Source organism: Castanea sativa, chromosome 1 (genome assembly GCF_040712315.1).
Source record: "Castanea sativa cultivar Marrone di Chiusa Pesio chromosome 1, ASM4071231v1".
NCBI lineage: Eukaryota > Viridiplantae > Streptophyta > Magnoliopsida > Fagales > Fagaceae > Castanea > Castanea sativa.
The window spans coordinates 69,768,799-69,792,669 of record NC_134013.1 but is presented as its reverse complement, the minus strand read 5'-3'; the positions used below and the strand labels follow the sequence as shown (position 1 = coordinate 69,792,669).

Here is a 23,871-nt window from a genome sequence, read left to right as displayed (position 1 = left end):
TGTGTGTATTATAATAAATATAAAAGTTTACCATAAAATATTACCTCAATTCAGAACAAATTTATTCATGATTTTAGACTTTAGCATCAATTAAAAAAAAACACACACACACAATATAAAAAGTATAAAGCTTAATTGTTCATTGCATACTAAGAAAACAAATAATACTAATAAGTTAATGCAAATAAGTTACCATTTTATCCTTACAAAAATTCAAAAATTACAAAATTAAAAAAAAAAAAAAAAGAAGCTTTTTTCTGTACCGGCCTGTACGTCCTGTATTGCCCGAAATTGGCCGGTATGGCCGGTACGACCGATATTTAAACCGGTACAAAACATTGGCATTTCGATACTGATATATGTACCGGTACGGTATCAACTACACTGGCATTGCCAATAAATTACAACATGAATGACTCCAATTGAAACCTCCCATCAAATTTCAAATTGCTAATTAATAATAGTCATTGGAATAGAAATTTCATTAAAACAAAGAAAATTACCTCAATAGTCAAGCAACGAAGATGGTACAGTGAAAAGTCACTGTGGTCCTGAGAGAATTGAAGGCAATAGTTGAGTAGTATCACTATCACCTACATGCAGTTGTTGGTTATCAACTCCAGCACTCGTGCTTGGTAAAAGTGGATTCGAGAAGAAATAACCTAGGTCATATTCAACATTCGCAACACCCTCCAAAACCTTAACCACGGTGGACATAGAAGGCATTTTCTTGAAATCAATTTGCAAACACCATGCTGCAACTCTCATTATATTCACAACTTCTATTCCATGTAATTGCATATCTTCATTGTACTTATCAACCAAATCCAACAATTGATCCTCCTCAAAAATTTTTTTTGAATAGATGAAGTAGATGCATTGTTTCCTCTGGCTGAGATTGATCAAGATTTCTTCTTCCACATAATATCTCTAAGAGCACTACTCCAAAACTATACACATCTACTTTTTCTGTAATTATTGAGCTCAACCATTCTGGAGCCATATAGCCAAGAGTCCCTCTCATGACTGTCACAACTTGACTCTAGTCACGGTCAACTAGTTTAGACAACCCAAAATTTGAGACTTTTGCATTGAAATTCTCATCTAAAAGAATGTTTTGGGGTTTTATATCCAAGTGAACAATCTTTTGCCTGCAATCCTCATGTAAATAAGTTAGACCCCTTGCTATGTCAAGAATGATCTTCTTTCTATGTTGCCAATCAAGCAAAATCTCAGGATTTTTGTCAAAAATCCATTTGTCTAAAGACCCATTAGACATGTACTCATAGACAAGAAGCCTATGAGATTTTTCAACACAAAATCCTATCAATCTCACCAAGTTAAAATGATGAATGCTGCCAATTGTCTCAACTTCAGCTAAAAATGATTTCTTGATTTGTTTTAAACCATCTAGACGCTTCACTGCAATTTTAGTGCCATCAATTAGAGTCCCTTCAAAAACCGTGCCAAATCCATCGGCACCAAGCTCCTTATTGAAATTTGCTGTATTGGATTGCAAATCATCGTAAGAACATCTTGTGGACATTCCTGGTATATGATCCAAATAATACTCATCGCCTTCATCAACACTTCTCTTCTTCCAAATTAGGAAAACAAAGCTTCCAATCAAAAGAAACAGACCAAATGTGAATACCACACTTATTTTTAGCCCATGTTTTTGCCGTTGAACACTTTGCTCCTTAACATCCTGCACCTTAATGAATATTTTAAAGCGCTAGCTAGAATATTGGAGTTCTTCTAGAATGGGGGTCATCATTGAAAAGATTTGGGATTCCAAATAGCAACCCCCAGTTAATGAATTTAATTTATTATTATAATAATAATAAATAGTAGCTTTGCATGAACAATTTCTCTTTAGGCATTCCTCTTTACATTTCTCTAATTTTATACTTCGATTGTCTGGTTTTATATAATGTGGATCTTGTGCGCTAAAGCGGAAGTATGCGATGTTCTTCACCTCCAAAAAAGTATGACGATCCAGAGCTTCACCTTCACAGGACAAGTTAGTAACCGGGGTGCATCCTTGGTCAGGCTCCGTTTCATTGACTGCTTTAAAATAGTTTGTTCCATTTTTATTGTTGCCTGGAAGACAAGTACACTGGTTACAGCTCTCGCCTTTGTTTTCACAAACCCCATAATTGCCGCAAGCTGTAGGAAGTCACAGCTATAAAGTCGTCTTGCGAGAAGAATGTCATCCAAGGGTTCCGGAAAGAAAGAATACACTCTCAAGTGTCTGTCAGTATCAAATCTCGTGTACTGCGCTACTGATGGTGAACGAACAGATGAGGAGTCTAATACTCCACCTTCGTGCTTTTTTGAATATAAAACTAAGCTTCCATTCTGAAATTTAACATATGTGATATTGAAATCGGCATAATCTGACATATTATAAGAAAAATAGAGTTGAGGAGGATTAGAATTGATATAAGCAAAAAACCCTTCACTTGTGAGAAAGAGCGTAAACAAGCCTCCTTTACTACTAGTGAGGTTCTTCCCTGCCTCCAAGGTTTGCCCAACAACCAGCGTGTCGGTTGGGTGATCGTAAGACTGCCAAATTCTGTAATTATTTTTACCCAAGAGCATGAGGTTGCACGTGTCGGTTAAGATTAGGCGGCTAGCCACATTTTTGCTGTTGTTGATGTTTGCGGACCACACCTCAGTTCCATTAGCATCTTGTAACACCAAACCTCCTTTGGACGTGAACTGCAACTTCGCATTAGCACTGACCGAATTATTTGGGTTAACAGACCATACTACATGTGGACCCCAATATGTGGCAACTGTCCCGCTGTCGTCTTCGTCATAGTCATAATAAAGAAAGAAAGTGGCAAAGAGAAAACTGTTGCACGGTGGATTATAGAAGAAGCCACAACCACAAGCATATCCAATATTGTACTTGGATAATGTTGCATTTTCACTGACAATTATGCTTCTCGCAATTGATCCATCATTGAACTTCACAGTATTATTGGGAGCAGAAAAACTGGTGTTCCATGTCCATGAAGTAGAAGAATTTAGACTCAAAGAACCGCGAGGTAAGGCCGTCCCTATGGTGAGAAAAGGTGTAAAGAAAAGAGCAAGCAGGTAAAGAAGAAAACCACAGCAAGCCCAACTGCTGCTTATACCCATACTGTCCGTTACACGTATATAGTGCTATAAGAAAGAAAGACAAAGAGGGCAAAGAAAGGCGGATAGAATGACAAGCATAACTAAAGAGACATTTTTGTATGTAATTCTGAATTGCTACAGGAAAGTTGAAACGTGATCCTCGCTGTTACCTTTTTCTTTTTTCTTTTCACTTTTTTAATTGAATTTTGATACGTTCTTATTTCTTAGACGCCGAGTCCATTTTTGGCCTAGTATTTTTTTTTATAATAAACTCTCATTACTTTTTTTTTTCCTTGCCTCATAGAAAGACTTATCTTGGGCAAAACTTTGAATCCTAGAGGAGCTATACGCTTCTGTATCTTGTGCGGGATATAGTCGTCTCGTGTATGAGTACTGTGCCATACTATATATACGGTATCTATTGGGTCTTAAATGTGAAACTTCACGCATTACCTAATCCTTATCTGTGGTTGTTTCAAGAATTTTTTTTAGGGTGTTCCTCAACAAACTAAATTACACAATTTAATTAAAAATTTTTTATATATTGACAAAAACAACAACAACAATAAAAAAAAAAAACACACACACACACACAAATACATAAAGTTTTACAACATAAAGCTTGTGAAGTTCAATTGTGGTTGTTGTTAGTGTTGCTGAACAGGGATAGATGGCGATAGCTGGGGAGAGTAAGTGAGTTTCTTATTTCCTTTTAGCCTTTAGGTTTGATTTAGTTTTAGTTTAAATTGCTTAATGACTTGTGAATCCGCAAGGCACTGAGGATTTTTTTAAATATTTTTTGAATTAAAAAGGTAATCATGTTGGTGTTGGAGTAGTGATAGTCTTAGTCTGAGATGAGATTGATCTTGTACTGAGTTTTTCTATTGACATTTGGTTTGGGCCTTGTTAGTCGTTTTATCATAATTTCTTTTCCAGATTTTCGTTCAATTTTTTTTTTTTTTGGTTTTTTCCATGGTTTTATAAACCTGTACGGCGAAAGAACCAAAAAAATGACTGGTTACTAGTTTTTTGGTCGGATCAGGATCCGATTGATGGTCGAACCGGTAATGTTATAAATAATATAATTAATAAAATTTTAAATTATATAAATAAAAATTCAAGGTGTTCTCAAAATTTTTTTTCAAGGTAGATAAATATAAAATTTTGAATTATTATGTATAATGTTTTTTTTTTCCAGGTAAGTCCACCCTGCCCATTAGGTGGTGTCACCCCTGTGCTCTCTCTCTCTCTCTCTCTCTGCTAGAAAGTGTAAAGGCGAAGAAAGTTATCGTTACTAGTTTTCCTTTTCGAATTTTCTAAGAAATTGACTGTTATCATGCACAACTTTATGAATTTTCTTGGAATGTTACCGTGATCATGCACAGAAAAATGAGGAGGCACCATGTGACTGCTGATTGTTGAGGCCTTTAGCTCCAAAAGAAAGAAAACCGTGTGGACCCGATGGTACTATTCCCTTTCAGCATCTTCGAAGCTAATGAAAATTTTCTTAGAGCGATCGTATTCTCAAATGCATGAAAGTCTATGACCCAGTCTTTTTGCCTTTTGAACTCCCTTCCCGGAAATTTCACAATACCAATATCATTCATTGTGTCAATTCTGTCAAAAAGGTAGGTTTGACAGTTCAGAACTTTTAAATGGAATCTGAATGAGTGTGCCATTTCTTCAGTGGGAACACGTTTTGTTGAAAGTTGAATGAGAGAGAGAGAGAGAGAGAGAGAGAGAGAGATATATATATATATATATATATATATATATATATAGAATGAGATATTTTAGAGGAAAAAGCTCTTCGATTGATTTGGGTATTAAGCTTAAGTTAGTTATAATTACAACTTCTCTGTTCTGTTTTGTTCTTATATACTCTGCATATTTGAGAAACAGAGCATGGTTGGAAAAAACAGAGCTTACAACGGCTATTACAAATGTGCGAGGCATATACTTAATATCAAAGGCCCCCAGAATCGTACTCTATTTAGCAATCCTCCCTGTGTAGTTAGTTCTTCGAAGTAGGGACTTAAGAGAAAGTTGAGTTAACACCACCACCGTGTGAGCTTGGAAATAATGGAGAAGTTTACATGTTGCATGCACTATTACTAATATGGCATTTTCCAATGGTAGGTACATGATTTCTGCTTCATGTAAGTATTTGCTCACATAATCGACTGGCCTTTGAATCCCATTATCAACCCGTATCAGTACCAAGCTAACAGCATGAGGAGCTACAGCAATGTAAGCAAACAGGACTTCATCTTTCTCAAGCTTGGATATGATGGGCGGCCAAGAGAGGTATTCCTTCAACTGCTGAAAGGTTAAGGCGCACTCCTCGGTCCACTCAAACCCTTTCCATTTATTCAGCAATTGGGAGAAAGGTCTGCACTATCTACTGACCGAGAGATAAATCGGTTCAAGACAGCAGTCATCCCCGTCAATCTCTAGACTTCCTTAGGATTCCGAGGAGGTTGCAAACTGTTAATTGCTCTAATCTGATCAGGATTAACCTCAATTTCGCAATGAGTGGCCATGTATCCCAAGAACTTTTCTGAACCAATACCGAAAGAGCATTTAGAAACATTAAGGCATAGCTTGTGTTTCCTCAATATATAGCCATGTTCTATTTTTCTTTTCACTTTTTTTATTTGAATTTTGATACGTTCTTATTTCTTAGACACCGAGTCTATTTTTGACCTAGTATTTTTTTTTAATAAACTCTCATTACTTTTTTTTTTTCTTTCTAAAGAGTTTTTTTTTTTTTTTTTTTCATAGAAAGACTTATCTTGTGCAAAACTTTGAATCCTAGAGGAGCTATACGCTTCTGTATCTTGTGCGGGATATAGTCGTCTTGTGTATGGGTACTATGCCATACTATATATACTGTATCTATTGGGTCTTAAACGTGAAACTTCACGCATTACCTAATCCTTATGCGCGGTTGCTTCAGGAATTTTTTCTAGGGTATTCCTCAACAAGCACAAATTACACAATTTAATAAAAAGAAAGTTTTATATATTGACAACAACAACAACAATAATAATAAAAAAACACGCAAATACATAAAGTTTTGCAACATAAAGCTTGTGTAGTTCAATTATGGTTGTTGTTAGTGATGCTAAACAAGGATGGACGACGATGGTTGGGGAGAGTAAGTGATTTCTTATTTCCTTTTAGCCTTTAGGTTTGATTTAGTTTTAGTTTAAATTGTTTAATTACTTGTGAATCCGTGAGGCACTGAGGCTGTGAGGATTTTTTTTTTGGTAATATTTGTTGAATTAAAAACGTAATTGTGTTGGTGTTGGAGTAGTGATAGTCTTATTCTAAGATGAGATTGATCTTGTACTGAGCTTTTCTATTGGCATTTGGTTTGGGCCTTGTTTGTGGTTTTATTATAATTTTTTTTTTCCATATTTTCGTTCAAGTTTTTTTTTTTTTTCCATGGTTTTATAAACCTGTACGGTGAAAGAACTGAAAAAGGGACTTGTTACTAGTTTTTTGGTCGGACCAAGATCCGACCGATGGTCAAACCGATGACGTCATAAATAATATAATTAATAAAATTTTAAATTATATAAATAAAAAAAAATAATTTTATTACTAATAATATGATAGAAAAATGTAAAAACATAATATTTAGTGACACTTCTCGTGTAAATTTAATCAAATTTCCATAGAATGGACAATCACATGTTTAATTATAATCATAAAAATAAAAAATTTTATTTTATATATATATATATATATATATATATAATGAATTAATTGATGTTATATAAAATTTAAGTAACTTTTTAAGTTTATTCACTTAATTAACTAAAACTGCTATTTTTTTTCTAATCAAAATTATCGAAAAAAGAAAGAAGAAAAGTAGTTGTACAATGAAAAAAGTTAAATTTACGTGACTTTGTCCAATTAGTTATATAATATATATTATAATGTTTTTGAAGAAAAGTAATCGTACAATGACAGTGTGTTAGGTAAGGCAAAAAGCACATGTAAAGCGGTAGTATAGGCTTACAAGAATATAAAAGCATATGATTCTTTTTTCTTGAAAGACCCTAATATGTTGTTAAGTTGCTCAAATTATGAACCAAAATTTAATTTTATATGCATAAAAAAAATTTAGAGTGTTCCCAAAATTTTATTTTCAAGGTAGATAAATATAAAATTTTGAATTATTATGTATAATTTTTTTTTTTTTAGGTAAGACCACCCTGCCCATAAGGTGGCGTCGCCCCTGTCCTTATGAGGGGGAGGGAGGTGTCAGATTGCATCATGAGCTAGTGAAACCTACTGCAGTATTGGAATGAATAATTGGACTCCACTAACATTTTGTCTTGTTTGCCATGATTAATGTTTGCTTATAATAAAATTGACTCTACCAATTTGATGAATTCTTACGGTTCTTAATTAGTTGACCCTCTAGCCTGAAATACTAATGTTAGTATGTTACACTGAGATGCTCAATCTCCATCATGCCATTTGCAATATCATATATGAAATTGAGAGAGAGAAGTAAGCTCATGGGGGTTTCTGGCATGCTAGGATAGTAAATACACAATATGGTATATTAAAACATTAAAATTTCCATTGACATTTTTGTAAGTAGAAATTAAAAATGTCTCTTATGATTTTATGTAATTAATTTATAATAAGAACATGCAATCATTGGACAAGTAACAATCTATAGTATATACTTCAGTACAACAACTTGACCACAACTTTGCAACCATCTATTACGAGAAATGATTCTAGCTTATTTTATATAATAAAACTTTACCCTAAAACTTTACCCTCCATCTCCCTAGACAAACTAGCATTACAATGGATAAAATCATGACTGATTACAAATCATGGCCAGAGCTATGTAGCTAAGAGAAAGTAAATAATGATTGATTTAGCAAGTTGACACAATAAAGTAAAAGTGACCCACCAAGGCGAACACTCAAAGGTAAATTTTCAGAGCCTTCAGAGCTAACTGCCAAGCCAACAAGACTTGCTTTCAAACTGTAGAATACCTCAGAACTTGGGACCTAGCATTGAAAAGTTGAAACAGTTTTAAGAACTCGAATTATTTAACAAATAAATGTATACATTTCTGTGGCATGGATAAAAAATAAATAAAAAAAAGTTAATAGCAATATTTTAGGAAATTCTAATGACATGAACTATTTTTCTTCAAATTTCGCCTTAATATATCCTAGATGCTCCTACACTGAATAAGAAGGTAATATTACAATCAAAGTGGTATGTGCTGAAAAATAAATTTTAAAAACAACACTACATCAATGCAATCTACATCTTGAACTAACCTCACAATGAAGATGCTTGATACTGGAACTTCATAAGAATGGTGCGAAGCTAGTGCATGCACAAGTTCTTTAATTGTGGTAATATTCAGGATACTAGGAAAGCACTGCCTGAAATATGCCATTATATGAAACTCCCGCAAAGAACATGCATCCTTTTGCACAAGCACCTTGCAAAACAAAGTGAAGATAAAATGTAAAGAAGAAGAGCCACAACTCTAACAAAAATCCATGTCTTCTAGCAATAAATATTCCACTCATCAGGACAACAGATTGTATAGTATCCTACCGCAATTGCTTTAAGGATTGACTACCCAAGAATTCTTTGTATAAAAGATCCAAAATAAACCCAGGACATTAGGACATTCAAACAGCCAAATAAACTGTAAATTCCTTTTAAAACATAGTAAGCTAATTCGGCAGTTAGCACTTTCACACTAACTAATGTTATCAGTAGAACACACTTTTTATTATGGATATGTTACATTGAAAGACTCTAGAAAAAAATTGCATCAACATAAAGACTTTTCACCTTATCCATGGTTAGTCAAATGGTAGAATGACTTTAAGCATAACCATAGCAAAACAAAACAACACATTTGCACAACAACAAAAATAACCAAGCCAAAATTTAAGAGTAACAATAGCAAAACCCAATCCAAAATCCAAACTTTAAGCATAACCACAGGAAAATAACACATTAGCTTTGTTTTAAAAAAATATGAAATTGAAATTATAAAACATAAAAATAAAAAATAAAAAAACAAACAAACAAACAAACAAACTTAGCTAGAGAAAGAGAGAAATACCTTGAAGAGTAAGGCGGGGGCTGGAGGACAGGCTTTGTTGGCAGCACATTGAAGAGGATTGGCGGTGGCAGAGTGAGGAGGATTGGCTAGTGAGAGAGAGAGAGTGAGAGAAGAACTTATAGAGGCGATAGAACACTGAGGCGGCAGGCAGTGGCTGGACACCAGTTAGCTCGGCAACTGGAGGCCAGTTAGCTTGGTGGTGGCACACTGAGGCTATAAGTAGTGGCACATTGAAGATGGATGTGTGAGCTAGCGCGCGCGAGAGAGAGAGAGAGAGAGAGAGAGATGGGTTTGGGAGAGTGATATGATTGAACAGCTTAGAGAGAGATCTGATTTGGGTTTAAAATTTTTACCGTAATTAAAAAAAAATTAAGGGCCTTATTGTAGCGCTTTCAAGCGCTGTAATAGGTAGCATCACTTTTTTTTTTTTTTTTTATTCAGGAATTACCTACTGTGGCGCTTTTTAAGCGGCATAATAGGTGAGGTCTATAGCCGTGTTTGTTAAAAACACAGCTTTAGGTTGGTTATGGCCACGTTTTTTAAATGCGGGTATAGGTCCTCTTTTTTTAAAAATAAAAAATTATTTAGTTGGACCTATAGCCACGCTTCTTGAACGCAAGAATAGGCCTTATCCAAAAAAACGCAACTAAAAACACTTAAAAACATGGCTATAGACTTAACCTATAGCCACGTTTTAAAAACGCAGCTATAGGTCAGTAGTTTAAGTTGTGTTTCTTAAAAACACGGCTATAGATTACCTGTAGCCACCTTTTTTTGAAAACGCAGCTAAAACAAAACGTGACTATAGCTCGCATTTTTAGTAGTATATACTAATTATTTGTAAGTCATTTTAAATAGATAAATAAAATGTTACTTAATGTAAATTAACTATCTTAATGAGTAAGATTACAAAACAAAAATAAGAGAAGATATTTTAGTGTCGTTCTTTAGTAACTTCATTATCATCTCCACATATTTTCATTGGTAAAAATAAATAATTTGAAATTTTAGTAAATTAATTAAGTCCAAATAATAATAATAATAATAATAGTTTCACCAAAATTATTTATATCACCCTGTTCTTGTTTAATATTTTATTTTTTATGTTGAATTTGATTATGATTTTTTACATGAGTTACATCTAGTTGATGTACTCAAAATTTTATATATATCATTCATCCTCACAAATCTTGCATAAGCTAGAGAAGGAATCTATTATTTTCCACCAAATTATTGTCACTATATAAGAAAAACGTAAAATTTTATAAATAGTGATATTACACTATTAAGAAAAAAAAATTTTAATTCCTTTCTCGCCCAACTTTTTTTTTTTTTTGAGAAAAAGATAGAAAATTATATTAAAAAATAAAGAATACATATACAAGAGGTCTGGCTATCCTGTAGATCAGACAAAGAAACAAGACACTTTTAAGCCATGCCAAAACAAAATAAAGCAAACCTAGACAAAGGAAAACTATGGGACTAAACAACAATCAACTACGACGTTGAGCTTCAGTCAAGCACTGGTACTCAGTCAATAGATTCAAGGCATTGTCTGAGATAAACTTTGGCTGAAGTTGCACTCTTTTAAAATAAAATTTATTTCTCAAATTCCAAATGGCCCAAGAGAGTGTCGCCCATACCTCCAGGTCTTCAATCTCCAGCTTTGACGTTAGCATTCGAAATAGTAAGAAAATATCCTGACCGGTATTGGAACACTTCTGAATTTTGCCACGAACCATTGCCCAAATGTTCCTAGCAAAGGGATATTCCCACAATATATGGCCGGCTGTCTCAGAATGGTGATCACACAGCTCACACCTCGCCTCAATATTCACTTTCCTTCACTAGAGATTTGTTCTTGTTGGTAAAATATTCGAGCATGCTTGCTAAACAAAATTCCTAACCTTCGGAGGTACATTGAGTAACCATATTTTCTTCCACATAGATCCGTCCAATCTTGCTAGAGTGGTCCCCAGTTGATGCTTGCTGTAGTAGAATAGCAACTTGATACGCTGACTTAACAGAGAAAGTTTTCTGCTTATTTTCCTGCCACATGAGAGAGTCATTAGAGCCAAAATTGTTCAAGGGAATAGCTAATATTTCCAGCCAAGTTGGTGGTTCAAAAAGTGTATAGATTTTTCCCAAATCCCACTGCCTTGTTCAAAAAGTGGATAATTATCGAAGCTCCAAGGGCTATTGTTTAGTACCCATTTCAGTTGGCTTTCCAAGGTAAACTTAAATTGGAACAAACCATCCCAAACGTCCACAACTCTCAAGTCTGTACCAAACTTCCACACAGACCGAAGAAGCTCTTTGGCGGCTCTCTGATTATATGGCCTTGTTGTAAGGAAACGCCTAAGGAAACTAAGGCCCTGTTTGGATGGTGAGTAAGTGATATCCCATCACTCATCACCCAAAACTCATCACTCAAAACTCATTACCCATAACTCATTTTTTATCACTTGAAAATCCCCAACTTATACACCAGCTCTGTTTGGCCCTTAAACCCGGTTGTGTTTTCATTCTAAAAACTCAAAATTGTCAACTTTTTGTGGGACCCACGGACTGACTTGGTACAGTGAGCACAAAATGGCTACCCGCCATTAATGGAACCCCTTATTCTCTCTCATATCCCACTGCATTTTCAACTCAAACATGAAGCACAATTCCCACAAAAATTGCAAAGCAACAACTCTTTACGCCACAAAGACCAAAAAAAAAAAAAAAGCTTACAACGGAAATTTTTTTTTTTTGCACAGATTATATTTTTGTCTTCCACACTCCAAATCTCAAATTGTTTTTCCTTACCCACAGCCTAGATTTGCTCTCTTCCCCACTCCAAATCTTTTTTTTTTTTTTTTTTTCTCTTGCCCATAGCCCATATTTTCTCTCTTTCCCACTCCAAATTTCAGATTTTTTTCCCCTCTTACCCACAACCCAAAAACAACATATACAAACTCTCTTAAACATACAAACATAAACCCATAGATACCCAACCCGGAAAATGGAATCAATGAACGGAGCTTCGTTGGAGCTGGGCGTGGAGTTGATCGGCGGAATTGGAGTGATGAAGTGATCAGCGGAACTGGAACTTCGGTTGTGCTTGTGCTGTGGGTTTGGGAGAAGGAAAGGGAAAGTGATGAAGTGCAAGTGTGTGGGTGGTTGGGAAAGTAATACCTATTGGAGCTTCAGCCTGCACTGATGGGACTACACATTGCTGTGGGACCTGTTTCTTGGGAAAATTTACGAAAATTGCCACTGAGTATTATAACTCATAACTTGAAAACATGTTGGGTGTGTTTCTGAATTAGCTCACTGATATCTCAAAAAAGTGAGATTTGTTAACTGAGTGAACTGCTTGAGTAATCATCCAAACAATGTCACTACCCGTGGGCCCTACCGATTTTGGGTTATGAGTTAACAAAAGGTGTAAATGCACTTTTAGTCCTTACATTTTTGCACTTTTTTTTCCATTTTGGTCCCTACATTTTATTTTTACCACTTTTAGTTTTTAAACCAATTAACGCGTGACATTTAAGCCCTTACCATCAACCAACTAACGGGAAAAGCTGAGGTGGCAGACGAAACAACCCATTAGCTGATGTGGCGATTAAAAATATTATTTGACATTTTTATATGCCACGTCAGCATTTTAATTTATTTTTTTATAAAAAACCATGTCAGACAATTTAAACCAAAAAAGAAAATAAATTAAAAAACAAAATTAAACTCAATCCCAAGACCTAGAAAAGTTAAACTCAATCTTAGGATTTCTCAAACCCAGAAAAATTAAACTCAAATCAACCACTCCACAAATCTCAATCCCAAGACCTACGGCGAGCTGCTACCCACTGCCCTATGAACCCAGGTCCACCCACAACACCATGACCCCACACTGATGTCCACTGTGACAACCCAAAATCTCAGATCGACCACCACCAAAACCCAAATCGCAACCTACACGTCATGCACCTCAAAACCCAGACCCAAATCAGTCATGCTCCTCCTTCACAAATCAAAACCCAAACCCATAGATTGGCTTCACCGGCAACAAATCGGAGATGTTGGAGGTGGGTATGGCTTCACCGGCGTGAGGGAGATTTTTGCCTTGGTGGATTGGGTTCATGCAGAGCTCAAAGTGGGCAGAGGTGAGAGAAGAGAAGAAAAGGGAGAAAACTCACTGAACTGGAGTCGGAGTGTGGGGTGGAGCTGTGTCGGAGCTTACTTGTCCCCTCAGCCTCCATGGCTGGAGCTTCAAGCTCTGTAGATCGAAACCCCACAATGAATCTTCGATCTCACCTTCCTATCTCTGAACCTAGCCTATTCTCTCTTTTTCTCTAATCTCGATCTTACTTGCCCTCTCAGCCTCCATGGCTGGAGCTTCAAGCTCTGTAGATCAAAACCCCACAGTGAATCTTTGATCTCACCTTCTCTTGATACAGGCCAAAGGGGACTTGTGGGATTGTTTTGGTGAATAGATTGAATGCTTTGCTACTGTGGTTTTTATTTGCGGAGGGAATGGTAAATTTGCATGAGTGGCTTTGAATTTTGTTGTGTTTGGTGTTTGTAGTGAAAATCTGGTGTTCACTTTAAAACTAAAAAAAGTAAAAAATTTGTTTGTTTTTTATTTGGATTTCAAATAAAGGAAAATATCGTTGTTGGGTTTGCTCTTTGATTCTGGATTTGATGTTGTTGCTGGGTTTAAACAAGTTCTTGTGTTCTTATGTTCTTAGATCTCAATTCATGAAATTTTTTGTTTTTAATTTTTTGTATTTAATTAAAATTAATTTAGATGCTGATGTGGCATTTTTTAATGCCAAAATAGATTTTTTAATTATTATTTTAATGTACCGTCAGCCACGTCAGCTTTTTCTGTTAGTTGGGTGATGGTAAGGACTTAAATGTCATGTGTTAATTGGTTTAGAGACTAAAAGTGGTAAAATGAAAATGTAGAGACCAAAATGAAAAAAAGCCAAAATATAGGGACTAAAAGTGTATTTATGCCTTAACAAAACTCAAATTTGTTAACTCAGTTCACCAAAATCCAAACAAGGCCTAAGCGAGCATTCTTCAAGAATTTTCTCCGTATGGGCAGCCCCCACTGTGATGACCTCACCTTCTTCCTCAGTCAATGTGATGCTCTGTAAATTTTCTATGAACTCCGAGTCCATAGGGTTAAGTGAAAAGAAAATAATTCGGAGCAAGACTACGAGTGTTGGATTGCATAAGAAAAGAAAGGAAATCGAAAGCAAAGAATTGACAAGAACACTAGAACTCACCTTGCATGAGAGGAAGCACTCACCCTAAATGAGAAGAAAAACTCACCCTAGGTGAGAAGAAAAATCGTTTTTTATTTATTTATTATTTTTATTTTATCCAAAGCAAACTTTCATTAAGCAGAAAGAGAAAATACATCAAGGGAAGTAGCATTCTCAACAAAGAGAGGTACATCCTCAAGCCAGTACATCGAATCGTTTAAGGATTTGGCATGTTGTGCTAGAAAATGAGCCGGAACATTGCCTTTTCTTTTAACATGGAATGTTTCAAAGCTCCTAAAGCCTGGTACCCTGCGTTGGATTCCAGAAATCACCCCGGAGATTGAGGAGGGAGGGAGAGATTCCCCTCGTACTGCTTTGACGACATTCTGGGAATCACTCTCTAAAATTACTTCCGCCATTCTTAGGTCTGATGCGAACAGGATGCCAGATTACCGCTAGAGCTTTTGTTTCTATGGCCCCAAGGGGGAAAGGGATCTTTTTGCTTTGGGCCGCCACAATGTATCCCTGCAAGCCTCTGATGATCACGCCAACTCCATCTTCCCCAGCATTTTTGAAGATAGCTCCGTCCACATTAATCTTGAGTTTATTCCTCGGCGGTGCTGACCACTTAAACTCCTTAGTGCTAGTTTCGTTCTGAGCTGGGAGGTTTGCTACAAAGACCTCATCCACAAGGTATAGGGCTCTCCTGACAATCTCTCTACCTGATTTTACAAGTTCCCCATTTCTAACTTCATTCCTGTTTAGCCAGATCCCCTAGCAGATGGTGATGAAGAGTTCTAGGTTTATAGGAGAGCTAGTCTCATTTTCAATGAACTTCCATAGAATATCAGTGAAGTCATCACAACCATTTCCCAGGCCTTCGAGATTTAAACTTACCCCATTCCATATTTCCTTTGCCTTGTTGCAATCCCAAAGGAGATGACCAGTTGTTTCTGTAGCTAGGCTGCAGGCCTCGCAGACCGGGTCAGATATAAGGTGTCTGTGGCAGAGGGTGGCCTTGGTAGGGAGGATTCTTTTACATATTCTGCAGGCAAAGCATTTGATTTTACTGGGGACATTCATGCTCCAAATTCTTTTCCAAAGTGGCTTTAAGCCTTTATTAGAGCTGCCACCATTGTGGGGGCCTAGCAATGATTCCATAGCCAGTTTGTAGGCGCTCTGAACTATAAACATCCCATTCTGCGTACCAACCCAAACTAGCTTGTCCTCAGGGAATCATGGCTTAAGGGTATGCTTAAAATGGCTTCTGCTTCATGTTGTAGGAAGACATGCTTTATCACCTCTGATTTCCACGTAGCCGATCTATTATTGATTAGGGAACTGACTAGTGCTTCCCTGGGGAGGTGGTTTGATGGGGAAATAATCCTGAAAGTGGATGGGGTAGGGATCCATTTGTCTTATTCCCAGATTCGGATTCTCCTACCATTTCCTACCTGCCATCACAAGCCGGGTTTGACTATCTCTTGGCTGGACATGATACTTCTCCATGCACAATAGGGCCTATGCCCCATTGTGATCTAGATAAAGTCACACTTTAGGAAGTACTTTGCCTTGAAGACCTTGTGGAAAAGAGAATCACAGTTTGTCTGGAGTCTCCAGCCCTGCTTTGCTAGGAGAGCTAGGTTCCCAGGTGGCGAAAACCCAAGCCCCCCTCACTTTTAGGGACGCAAAGCTTCTCCCAGCTTATCCAAGCCAACTTCATTTCCTCATGAGAAGTAAAATCGTTGAATTTATCTATTGTTATGGCAATATCTTAGTCAAATTCAAATGTGTCATATCATTTAAAAAGTACGCTTAAGTAAATATAATTTAAAAAGCACACGAAATCAAATGTTTAGACACAAAACCTGAAATTTCCTATCCCTTGCCTCATTTTTTGAGCAACCAAACAAAGACTATAGAAAATTAATACTATCCAGAAAAAGAAAAATATGAGAGAGAGGTTTTAGTCAAATATTTATCAAGCTCCCAACACAAATTCAATGAAAATTTTCCAGCTTTTTTTTCAAAGAAATTTTTTTTTTTAATGATTTCCTTATCCTATTTCCAGTCTAACTAAAGAGGAGGAAAAAAAAAAAAAAAACTTGATAAAGTGGTACCTTGTGCTTAACCTAGTTTATCTTGATTTTTATTTTTTATTTTAACTTCTGTAGTGGTTCGAATATTTTACCACTTGAGATAAATATGAGGGTGTTGGGGTGCATGGCTGGAAAATTAGTAAATAAATGAATAACATGATTTAAAAATCAAAGCTAAGAATAAAAGGGAAAAAAAAAGTAACAAATTCTTGAGGAAGCTTACTTATGTTATCAAGGTCAAGGGTGTGAAGGAAGCTTACTTATGTTATCAAGGTCACCTTACTTCATAGCTACTTAACCACAAAATTTTTTAATAAATATTTACACTCTTGTTATCTATATATACATCTCATATCTTAAAAATCTTTCATTTATAATAAATATATTTCCTTGGTGGAGCTTAATATATAAATATATTTAGTACCATTTAAACACATTTCATAATATATTTAGTTTTCTTTGCCTTATAAGAAAGATTAAATTCTTTATATATGTCATTAGATATTTATTTTTTAAAAGAAAAAAAGTATATAAAGTTATAAAGAATTTTGCCAACAAAAAAAATCTGTATAATTTTAGGATTTTATCTATATAATTTCATCTATACATTCGGCCTTATAAGATAAGATTACAATGTAATTTTAGGATTTTGTCACTTAACCTGTTCTCTTTGTGAAGCACTTTGGTTTACTAATATTTTAAGATTATATTTTCTTTTAATTCAAAGTATTGTTTTGTCTTTAGCTTTTTTCAATTCAAAAGTATTAGCTCTATTAAGAAGCTTGGCTATTCTTGGTTCTATTCAGATTATTGGCTCTATAGCTTTGTATTATAGATATCATTATTTTGGTTATTTGTTGTGCTTGCTTTTTAGATAAAATAGAAAAAGTTATTTAGTATGCACTAAATCTAGATTATGGGACTATATTATTATTTAAATTTTTTTTTAATCCATAACTCTTTTGATTGATATAAAGTATTAATACACAATGAATCACTGGATGCTATTAAAAGAGAATTGGATGTCAAATTATAGAATAGAAGGGATTGGTTCTGTCTTCTGATTCACTGGATTGACTATCTAATTCAATGATATATAAGTAATTGAAGAAGGTTAATGATTAGGTATTTTATAATATCAATTTGTTTGTTGATTTTTTGCTATGTGTTGTGGGATTAATGGCAGATAAAGCATAATTGGTGTAGTTTTGCTAAAGGACTTTAAGGTTGAACTAGAAGCATTTCATATATATATAAAATCTGCATGCATATTTTGGAGGTGGATTTTTGTGTCTTAGATCCTAACTTGATATTGCTAAGATATCTCCAATCAAAGGGGAAAGTATATGGTTCAAATGGAAGCACCAAAACCCTAGGGGAGAATCCAAAGAGAAATTTCCTCAACAAGTTGCAATGTACCACACACGATAATTAAGATGTGAGAAAGTTTCAAGTTATCTACTTAGATAAAGATTCAAATATGTGATTCTCTTTTGAAAATCATTTTATTTTTTCTAATTATTTGTTTTGTGTTTTTTTACAAGGTGAAAATGTACCAACAACTTATGTTCAAAATGAAATACCAGCTTTCTAATTATTTGTTCATGAGAGTAAATTACAAACACAGATGTTCTAACTTTGTATTAGTTTGAACTACATTACATGTTTTAGTGTTTCAGCTATATAATATTTCTTGCAATTTATGGATGCTATTATACCATGAAAAAGAAATTATGGACACCAAATCATTCTATAAGCTTGAACTCACATGTTCATAGCAAAACTACTCAAATAAGAGATAATTTATAAATCCGTGCATCGCACGGGTTAGCGACTAGTTTGGATATAAAACCTCAAATCATTCTTTTAGATGAGAATTTCAATGCAAAAGTCTCTGATTTTGGGTTGTCTAAACTAGTTGATTGTGAACAGAGCCAAGTTGTGACAACTATGAAAGGAATTCCTGGCCATATGGCTCCAGAATGGTTGAGTTCAATGATTACAAAAAAAGTAGATGTCATAGCTTCGGTATAGTGCTCTTAGAGATATTGTGTGGAAGGAAAAAAGTTTGATTACTCTCAACCAGAGAAAGCAATGCATCTACCTAATCTTTTCAAGAAAAAAAAATTGAAGATGACCAATTATTGGATCTTGTTGATAAGTACAATGAAGATATGCAATTGCATGGAGAAGAAGTGGTGAATATGATGAGGGTTGTAGTATGGTGTTTGCAAAATGATTTCACAAAGAGACCTTCTATGTCCATGGTGGTTAAGGTCTTCGAGGGTGTTCTAAATGTTGAATTAGACCTAGACTATTTCTTCTCAAATCCACATTTACTAAACACTAGAACTGGAATTGATAACCAGGAAGTGCATGTTGTTGTTGCTACTCCATTATTGCCTTCAATTCTATCAAGACCACGATGATCGTTCACTATACAATCCTTTGTTGCTTGACAAATGAGGTAATTTTCATACTTCTAATAATGTCTCACATAATGACTAATATTAGTGGTTCAAATTTTGACGGAAGCTTTCAACACATTATTTCATGTGGTCTATTGCCAATAACATGGCTTCTCTGGTAACATTTATTTGACATTATTGCAGCGATGTATAAGTGTTTAATTATTCTGTCATTGACACTAAAATTTAAGTTTGAGTTGTAGACTTTTTTTAAGAGAGGAAGAGTTGTAGACTTTGTTGTAATGTTGTGTTTTGATCCTATGTGTAATATATTATTATATATAGTAGTATTGTTTATGTAAGTTTGAACCGTAGTAGCAAAACTGAGATTTTGCTGTGGCTGTTTGCTGGATAGTGTCCCAGTCAGAGAGGTCCTTTGCCAAGAGAGGCATTAATTGTACCACTGCTTGTTCTGTTTGCAACTTAGGTAATGAATCCATTATTTACATTCTCAGAGGCTGTAGATTTGCTAAATCCTTTTGGAATAGAATGGGTATTCATGGAATTTGTGCTCAAAATCAAACAAACCTTGAAGGTTAAGTACAGTGAAGATTTGTGGATTCTCTAGATCTATTGGGACTTCTTCCAGAGTGGTTGCTGAGTTCTTGGCTGATCTAGCTTCTAAGTATGCTAAATCTGTTGTGGACTTAGCCAACTCCCAGTCATCTTCTGATAGAGTTGTATGCTATGTGTGTGTTTGGCAAAAATTATTTTTGCCAACTTATTTTACTATTCAGCTTATTTTTGCTATTACTCCTAGGCCCCACTGCACTTTTTTGTATTATTTATGGGTTTCACTGTACTATTTCAGCTAACTTTTACTTTTATCTACAGTATTTTCAGCAAAAAAATTTCAAATTCAGTAAAATAAACGGATCTCAAACAAACTCTAAATCTGTTGTGGACTTGGTCAACTCCAACTCTTCTTCTAATCCTCTCTTTTATCTGATTGCAGGTGTTTGCTGAACGGGCTTGAACAATACATTACAGTTTGGTATGTCTTACATGAAGCCATACAGTCTGGTATGTCTTACATGAAGCCAACCACTATGCTGTTGCGTTAGCTAATTTTGGATGTAACCAAGAAGAGGGCATAGACTTTTTAGTTTATTGTGTTGTTCCTTGTAAAATCGTTTTGTACCTTAATCAGGATGCCATTGATTCGTTTTTGAACCAAGTGATCTCAGTTAACATCTTTGTTGTTAGTCCTACCCAAAAAAAAAAAATGTTGTTCATAATTTTATATATGTATTTAATCTAGTTCAAACTTTCCTGGTTTAAATCACATGAGAATGGTTGCATATTGAAGTTCGTACACCTGAAGAAAGGATCAGATCATGAGGTTTCTAATCTACTTTTTGGAATTCCTCATATTCATTCTAGTATCCTGAAGCAGCTAACAAACTTTTTTCAGGCAACTTAATTTATGGCAAACATTAATGTTAATGGTGTATTGTAGTTACGTCCATTTCTAGGATGCTACTCTGTCTTAGAGCTTTGTTGAGCACAAGGACATTTGGCACGGTTCCCCCTCTTCATTTTGACTTGAATAATGCATAGATGTCCAATTGCAAAAATCCTTATTTGAAAATTCTTTTAATGCAATGTTGCTGAAAAATCTTATGTAGTTATGTAGTGGAATAACGATTTAATTGATTGATTTTCAATTACGTCTAAAGTCTTTACTTAAAAAAAAAAAAAAAAACTAAGTTCAAAGTTAACAATTTGATATATTAAATTGAGCAAATACAAAAATTATCACCAATATTGCGGCATTGCCACCACAACTATCGAATTATCAATTGATAAAAACAAGTATCACCAAAATCCAAGAGCAATAAAGGCAATAAATAACAATAAAAATCATACATATTCGTAACAAAATGGCAATTTTGTAGAACTTTTCAAAAATACTAGTTTTGCCGCAATTTTGGTTGAGCAAGTATATAGCGAGGATCGAGCAAAAACTCAAGCACAAGAAAGCTGTGTTAACTTCAAATAGTCATATTTTGGATTATATGCTTTCTTTGCATGTGTTTATAGTTTTATACCTCATTGACGTTGTAGTTTTGGGCTTTGTCATCATTCACATAATCAATTGTGGTGAATTTTCTTTTTCTCGACAACAAGGAGCTACATTCTCATTAATTATGAAATTAGTATATTTTATTAATTATCGTTACAATTCAATAATTGAGAGTCCTTATAAATGAGAACAAACAATACCACCAAAGCATCTTATTCTTAATTATTAGGATAATTTAATTGAACTAAAACTCTTTTACCTAGATTTAAAAAAATTAAAGATTCTAATCCAACTTATAAATTCTATTTATTTCCTAAATTTTTAGGACAGTTTAATTTTGGCAAAACTCTATTATCTTAGTTTCACAAAATTTAAAATCCTACTCCAATTAGAATTCTATGATAAAATTTTAAAATAAAATTTAATATGATCTTATCAATTGTTATAATTTTTAAATAAAAAATAAATAAATCATGATTTTCTAGATAATTTTAAAGATCTCATCGAAAATTTATTTTAATTAACAAATGCAACCTCATGCTATTGGATGAAAAGAATGCAACAATTTGGCAGTCTCTTGATCACCCAACTGACACGCTGGTTCTTGGGCAAAAGTGGGTGGCAGGGCAGCAACTCACTAGTAAAGGAGGAGTGTTTTCACTCTTCCTCACTAGTCAAGGGTTGTTTTCTTATTTCAATTCTAATCCTCCACAAGGCTACTTTTTTTATAATCCAGGTATTGACAACATCAGTTATGTTCAATTTCTTAATCGAAGCTTAGCTTTCTTCAATCAATCATTTAAGCTATTTAGCGAATTAGAAATGGTTTCAACATCATCAGCACAATACATGAGATTTGAGCCTGACGGACACTTGAGAGTGTATTATGAGGATCGGACACAAAATGATGTCCTTACACAATATGTTAATGATGGTGATTGTGGTTACCCTACGTTTTGTGGCAATTATAGTATTTGTTCAAACGGCCAGTGTATTTGTCCTCCACCCATTAATGGAACAAACTATTTTCGGCAAATTAATGAAATGCTGCCGAATCTTGGATGCTCCCTGGTTACTCCCTTGTCTTGTGAAGCTTCCAAAAATCACGTTCTTTTAGAGCTCCAGAACATCACATACTTTCCCTTTTCAAAACGCCCCCCATATATAAATCCAGATTACCAAGATATAACTTTAAAGACTTGTACACAGGCATGCTTAAAAAATTGTTCGTGCAAAGCTGCTATTTATGATTCGAGCTTCAATGTTAGGAATTGCTATTTGCTATCCCGAATTTTTTCATTGAAGTCCATGGATGAAGAAACAAAGACTTACTTTAATGTCAAAGTATACATCAAGGTGCAGAATATTCCTCCACGACAACTCCAGCTTGAAATTATACTGGGATCTAGCCTCGGATCTTTGCTTGTTCTGTTTCTTTTAATTGGCATCTTTGCTTTTCTTTTTTGGAAGAAGACGAATGCTGATGAAGTTGAGGAGCACTGTTTGGATCATGTATTAGGAATGCCTAAAAGATATTCTTATCATGATGTGCAGGCCATGACAAGAAATTTCATTAAGGAGCTTGGTGGGGGAGAATTTGGCACAGTTTTTGAAGGGACTCTAATTGACGGCACTAAGGTTGCAGTGAAGCGTCTTGATGGTTTGACTCAAATCAAAAAATCATTTTTAGCTGAGGTTGAGACAATTGGCTGCACTCACCATCTCAACTTGGTAAGACTAATTGGATTTTGTGCTGAAAAATTTCATAGGCTTCTTATTTATGAATACATGTCTAATGGGTCTTTTAGATAAATGGATATTTCACAAAAATCTTGAGATGTCACTTGATTGGCAACATAAAAAGAAGATCACTGTTGACGTAGCAAGGGGAATAACTTATTTACATGAGGAATGTAGGCAGAAGATCGTTCACATGGATATAAAACCCCATAACATCCTCTTGGATGAGAACTTTAGTGCAAAAGTCTCTGATTTTGGATTGTCTAAACTAGTTGATCATGACCAAAGCCAAGTTGTGACAACTATGATAGGGACTCCTAGTTATATGGCTCCAGAATGGTTAAGTTCAGTAATTACAGAAAAAGTAGATGTTTATAGCTTTGGAATAGTGCTATTGGAGATATTGTGTGGAAGGAGAAACTTTGATTGCTCTCAACCAGAGGAAGCAATGCATCTAGTTGATTTATTTAAGAAAAAGTTTGAGGAGGACAGATTGTTGGATTTGGTTGATAAGAACAATGAAGATATGCAATTGCATGGAGAAGAAGTTGTGAATATGATGCAGGCTGCAGCATGGTGTTTGCAAAATGATTTCACAAAGAGGCCTTCTATGTCCATGGTGGTTAAGGTCTTCGAAGGTGTTATGAATGTTGAATCAGACCTAGATTATTTCTTCTCAAATGCACCTTTACTAAACACAAGAGCTGGAGTTGATAACCAAGAAGTGCATATTGTTGCAGCTACTCCATTATTGCCTTCAATTCCATCAGGACCATGATGATTGTTCACTATACAATCTGTTGTTGCGTGAAAAATGAGGTAATTTCCATACTTCTATAAAATCTCATATCCAATGACTAATATTAGTTGTTTAAATTTCGATGGAAGGTTTCAATATGTTATTTCATGTGGTCATTTATTGACACTAGAATGGCCTCTCTGGTAACAATTATTAGACATTGTCGCAGTAATGTAAAGTGTTTATTCTGTCACACTGTCACTAACACTTAAAAATTTA

At 34.9% G+C, this 23,871-nt stretch overlaps 2 pseudogenes; one reads left to right on the top strand and one right to left on the bottom strand.

The window, feature by feature from the left end:
* Nucleotides 1-540: 540 nt before the first annotated feature.
* On the bottom strand, nt 541-3,150 carry LOC142628035 (G-type lectin S-receptor-like serine/threonine-protein kinase SD2-5; annotated as a pseudogene).
* Nucleotides 3,151-13,259: 10,109 nt separating this feature from the next.
* LOC142633134 (G-type lectin S-receptor-like serine/threonine-protein kinase SD2-5) lies at nt 13,260-23,631 on the top strand (annotated as a pseudogene).
* The last annotated feature ends 240 nt before the right edge of the window (nt 23,632-23,871 follow it).